Here is a 6,329-nt window from a genome sequence, read left to right on the forward strand (position 1 = left end):
GTCCCCCCCTCCCCAAGCCCACCCGTGCCGGGTTTTGCCCTTTGGGGGGATCGTCCGGCCGTGCGGAAGGGAAGGGTTGGCTCGGCGTGCCCGGGGAATGCCGTCGGAACCTCGGCCTGATGGCTGAGAGCGAATAAAAATAATTCGGGCAGTTGGGGAGGGGTGGGGGGGGTGAAGAAACCGGGCTGTTTTCAGGAGTTGCCGAAGGTGGGAGAGTGCCCAGCCGGTTGCCCTGTGGCGAGGGACGGCTTCCTCGGTTCCTTAACAAACCCTCCTCCCCCCCCAAACAAGTGACATTTCCGAGCCTTTACTCTGTGTGCCCATAAAGGGGGCTAAGAACAGCCTTATTCTTCCCTTTCACGGGCTCCCAACGTGCAAGGCAGAAATGTCTCGTTGCCAGTTTGTCAAATTCTGCGGAATAAAGGATTGGGGGTTTAAACTTTTTTTTTTTTTTCCTAGTTTTACAGGCACGTCAGTAAGACCCTGATGTCAGCCGGTGATTCCAGTATTGTTTATTGACCTCCCCCAAATTCATCCTCTGTGATCTTTGCAAATAATAAAATCTTTACAAGTAACCTTTACAAATTTTTCCCAATAATAATTCCAAAGGAAGAGGGGATTTTTCCCCCTTTTTTTTTTATCCCCCAAAGATGACCACAGGAATCAATGGTAACTCTCCTTTCCAGGCCAGGTTAACCAACTGAGATCCTAAGCAATGTACAAAGCAAACACCTTCTTTCCTATTAAAAAAAAAAAGGGGGGGAGAGGACTGTCTAAAGATGAAAATGCAACCCGTCCCTCAACCCAAATCCACAGCACAGGCGTTGGAACGCCGTTCCAGTGTGCCCACCACCCGCATCACCCTAGGAAGAGCTACAGGCTTCTTCTCCAGGTGGCAGAGCCAGCAGAGCCCCGTGAGAGCTGCTTCGACGGCCACTTCCCATTGCAACGGGTCTGAAAACCAAACTGGGAATTCTGCTGCTGGTACCAGCTGTGTAACTGGTCACACGGTGTCCCTGGTGTTATAGCTTGCATAGGCGGAGGAGATAGTGACATCCCACCCTCATCCTAATCAGCCTAGCACCTCTTCTGCACCGAAGCGCTGTCTCCAGCCCGTTGGTGACGTGGAACGGTGCTTCCGAACCCACGGCGTCCGCTGGCTGCCAGGGCAGTCCAACGAATGATGCGTTTCCTTGGGGGAGTAAATGGACAACAGCCACGCGTCGGTGATTGTTTTCATGCTATTTCAATCACATTGGTTACAGATAACTGAACCAGAAGCAATTAATTTGAGTAGAAATAGGTTCAAAATCTAGAGCAATCACGGTGCCTAGTGAGCCCCCCCCCCGCCAGTTGCATCAGGGACGCAGGTGAACAAGCCAAAAGAGGCAAACATCTGCCTTGAATCCTTTGCATCTGCCAGCAGCCACTGCCATCGGCCATTACTATGGGATGCCAGAGCGGAGTAGGTGTGTAAATCAGGTGGAGTCCACCCCTTTGATAATTCATTTCTCTCGATAGATCTCCGGGGAGTGACCGCTCATCTTCATGTCACAGACATGAAAAATCACTCAAAAAACCATCCAACTGCTTTATCTATTCCCTTTTATCTATCTGGAGCCCAGGGCAGACATCATGAGCATTACACAGAGCTGTGTTTCTGCCATGTGAGATGTCAATAGTGACATAATTCAGCTAACCAAGAAGTAAGTGAACAGCAAAACAAGAATTTCTACCGATACAAGGAATAAGATCTTGATTATTAGATCCTTCAAGTAGCTGGCTAAACCTAATACGTATTTCTACCCGTGGAATCACTTTCTGAGCTCTCATGAAACATACAGTTTCACAGTCTCGCTGGGCATGTCCCTTCTTAAATCTGGATGTTATGGAAATACCTAAAAGAAAATGTTTTTTACGCCTTCAGCTGGCTGGAATGCTCTTCCCTTTGATGGAAACCATGTCTTTTAGCCAAGACAACCACTTCATACTGAGGCTCACCATATTCTACTCCACACATGGCAAAGGGTGACAAACCTAAGAAAACGGTACAGCGTATACATATCTATAATAACCGTGCATTAGTGAAAGCATGATACTCCAGTGCTTTCGATACTAAGCAAGGTCTCTGTCTAAAGAAGCCCATTTCAGTTATTAACCTTTACATTTCCCAGCAATTTTCAAGGCTCTCCAGAGTCTAGAAGTCTCGGAAGTATCTTGGTATCTTTTTTTTTTTTTGTGTGAGCTGAGATAGTTCTGATCCCTACAAACGCTAAAGGCGGGATTACTCAAGGAAACATCTGTAGAAGACAAAGCTAATCTTTTGCATTGGCTATGGGACTTCTGTGACTTTCTTTAGAATACCACCTGGTCATAGGTATTACCACATCTACAGTGAAACAACCTTCTCTTGACAAAACCTCTAGGATGAAATGACATCCTGCAATTCCACACCAACGGACATGGCAACAGTACCACGCAATAGAGTTTGCCCAAGTATAAGTGAAGAGGCTTTCTGGGGAGCTGACCTTGGGCTCGGCCACCAAATCTCCTGGAAGGTCCCTGCCGGAGAGGCAGGTGAGCCTGCCGTGCTTCGGTCGCAGTAGCAGGAGAACGCTGCGTAACACAGCCTCGATGCTCTGTAATACAACTGACAGACTTACAACCATTATTCTGGTCATCAGTGTTTCATTTTCAGTGAGATTTTTGGATTAAATAGGTAGCATGATATTGATATCCCCCCCCCTCACCAAAACCCCTACTAGATCCTAAAAAGTAAGGAGGTCTTCTGAATAATGGCTAACATTCACAGCAATTTTCATGCCAAATGAAGAGTTAAGGGATGTGTTACAAGCTCCAAATTCATGAATGATTTCATTGCAAAGGGAATCTCATATTAATTACGCTCATATTAATTATATGCTAATAAACTGAACCGAGTCAAGCTCTTAAAGCATGCAGATGACAATCCTGCACTGGGAAAGCTTTACCTCTCTTACTGCAGCTTATCTGGGTCTATTTATTTTTAAAGAAAAACATGAATATTTTATTCACAGTAGTTTTACCCATGTATGCCTGTGCCGGAACCTGGAAAGTCCATGTGAAGTTAAGAACTACATAAGGAATTGTTACTGACCTACTTATAAAACACTGATGCAACTTTCTGTCTGAGAGTACAGAAAACAGTCTTCCTTATATTGCAAAACACACATAGTTGTTTACTCAACATTATAGTGCTCTAATGCAGCATTTCTACAGAAAAATATTTGTAAAACATGATGTTCCATAATTAATACTTTTTGAAGTGGAACAAGGAGAATGGTCTGTTGTCATAGAGAAGCAGCTTTTTAATTTGAGTAAATTTGATACTGCTGGGGATGAGGGCTTTTATTAGTTACAGTCAGGGAACATGCAGGCAAATTATGCTGCAGCAGTTTCTCTTAATACCTTTCAAGGTGGGCTTCCATCTGCACCTTTATATCATTACGATCCAGATTTTCCGTCTACAAAAACTGTTGGGTATAAAAAACGTACAGTTGTTGTGTGATGTGTAAAAATGCCGTGTGGGACTAAGGTGAGACCACCAAACTCATTTTCACTTGTTTTCTAAATGATGGCTTCAACAGCGAGGAACAAAGCTCAGACGCTGTTCTTGAATAAACCTCAGGTGTTTATTAGATAGTTTTTTCTTGCCAGCTTCCTGACCAGATCTAGGAACTTCTCCCGTGGCACCCTCTCCCTCCAACACACACGCACCTCTCTCTGTTTCTATAAAGCAGGCGATTTACTTTTGCTGCTTCGTTAGCCTCCCCACAGCTCCCCCCTCGCCCAGTCTCCTCTTCCCCAAACGCTTTCTGCCCTTCGGCAGCTCCGGCGCTTTCTCCCTTTCGCCCTTTCTCGCACGCAAGCGTGCATGCACGCCCTCTCCCTTGCTCGTCCTCTCGTTGCAATTTGTCGGTCTTGCAGCCTCCCCGAGGTGAGAGCTGCTCTCCGTACCAGCATCCCGCACGCTGCAGCTTTCCCGTCTCAGAAACGCACTTCGGACCTGGAAAGCCTCGGAGGACTTGGGATGTGAATAGAGCACTTGGCAAAGACCCAGCAGAGACTGTCAAACTGACGGAGCTACACACCCGGCCGTGACAGTACCAGCCCCGTTCAAAAGCCTTGGCATCAAAGGCGTTCCTCTCAAGCACGCACCAGCCGAGCAGGCATCACCCATTTTAGTTACAGTTATGAATGTTTCATACAGATTTGATTATTGCCCCACTTGTAATAGCAAAAATTCCCTACCGTCAGAAAAGAGAGCTGGGAAACAAAGGCTGTAGCTATTTAAGGAACACACTTTACGTCTCTTAAAGTTTCACATCTGGTTTTTTACATCTTCTGCGCTTGAGGCCACTTCGTGTCTCGCGCCTGAGGTTGCAGCTTTGGGAAGCGGACGGGCACAGTCGGCAGTGGAGAAGCAGCACTGGGAGCGGTGGAAAGTACAAGGTTGTTGTTACGGCCGCGTTCTTCTGAGCGCAGAAAGAGAAATGGAGGCAATTACATTAATGAGAGGTAAAGACAGAGGTAGAGATGAAGGTATTTTTCAGAAGTTTTCCCAAAGAGTCTTGTTTGATTCAAGGGCAAGGAAGAGAGGCTGGAAGTGCAGGCTCTGCTCTCTTTTTTCCCCAAATTCGAACTTAGAATCTTCGGAGTTGCAAGGTGCCCACGTTAACCTTGCTTGCTAGAGTCTTGTTTTTTATACTAGCTTTATTTTCTTCCTCCAAGAGGGTTCACATCCCTTTGATGTAAGGTAAAAGTGATAGACTGCCCTGCTGGCAGCCTTCACACATTATGATGCCTAAAAATGTCTTTTCACAGAAAATGTCAGCTAGGAGCGCTGGCGTTGTATTTGGCGTGTGGAACCATATGAAGTAAGAAGCGGATAGTTCATGATCAGGATTTAATTATCTCAGTTCTGTCAGTCCAGACTGCAATGACAATTAGGCAAGATTAGAGTTAAATTACCTTGACCTAAGTGTGCTCAGTGTTTTGATCATTTTGCCATCTGAAGTATTATCCCCTATTAAAAGATGGATTAGCATGTCCATCACAAATATTTATGATAACAAAGCTGGAGTGGAAAGACTTGAATCTGGTATGTTTTACTCTTGTCATAAAGAAAAAAAAATCTACGCAGCCCTCGCTGGAGCCAGACACTGGCTGGAGTGAGAGTCCCTGAAAGCCGGTGGGTGCTATTTTGTTCTTCTCCCACCGCCAAATGTGATACAGTAATTCCATCTGCAAGTACCAACGTGGAGAGAGGATTTCTCACAGTACAAGACTCCCTCCTGTAGAAAACAAAGAGAAAACAAAATACAGTAGTGGAGAATCAAATCAGAACAAATCCATACTTGACAGCAGAATTTGTTAATGACCTCAAGAGGCTCCATGACTTCTCCAGGCTTTATTTTCATTAAAAGCAGACGCCATTGTAGAGAACATGCTGTTCTCAGAGGTTTGACACCGATGTTAGGGGCTGACACTTAGAGCTCGCTGTGATGGTTGGAGTCAGTGGAGAGATTCCAGGCAACTTTGGATCAGGGACCAGATCCAGACCCCGTCCCCAGACCCCGCTCACTCGAAAAGAACAGCGGACACTTGTGGTACCGGGCTCTGCTTTCCTTCTCGTGGGCACAAACTGCCGTATCAATAAATTCCCCGAATCCAGCACAGATAATTTCAAAGAGATCCGGTCTGTCTGGTGTGTCATGAGTGGGACTGCAGTGGAACAGAATATTAATACCTGTCATACATCCGTTTAGTTTTCAGTTGAGCAAAGCCAGATTTTGGCTCCTGCGTTGTAGGGAGAGGAAGAAAACAGTTTAAAACGTGCTTGTGACCTCAAAGGTTCAAATTTAACAGTTCCTAGTATAGTCTAATTACTTCTGCAGTATCTGGAGAGAAAGTATCACAGGATCTCTTACACTGCCTGACAAATAATAGGCTTTTCAAACTTGATCTGTACAGCTTTCATACACAAAGGCGTATTTATTGGGCAAACTGGAATAGCTTCAATGATTCTATCAGTTTATCAGATAATTAAGAAGGCCTTTAAGTAGTGTAGCATTGTGTAGTAGCATTAACACATCATCAAACTCCAATTCTTAAAGGACCTTGGATTTCTCCTGCCTAGAGAAAAAAACATAGAAGAAAGGCAACAGCCTGGGTGGTGAGGAGCGTGTCTACGCTTTGGTGTGGCCTCTTCTGCCAGGAGAACTGTGAAGTCCTGTTAGCTCAGATGCTGCGGTGCTGGGACACAGTAAGTGGCTTCTCGACCCGAGGAA

This window comes from Haliaeetus leucocephalus, unplaced genomic scaffold (genome assembly GCF_000737465.1).
Source record: "Haliaeetus leucocephalus isolate CR32 unplaced genomic scaffold, Haliaeetus_leucocephalus-4.0 Scaffold406, whole genome shotgun sequence".
Classification (NCBI taxonomy): domain Eukaryota; kingdom Metazoa; phylum Chordata; class Aves; order Accipitriformes; family Accipitridae; genus Haliaeetus; species Haliaeetus leucocephalus.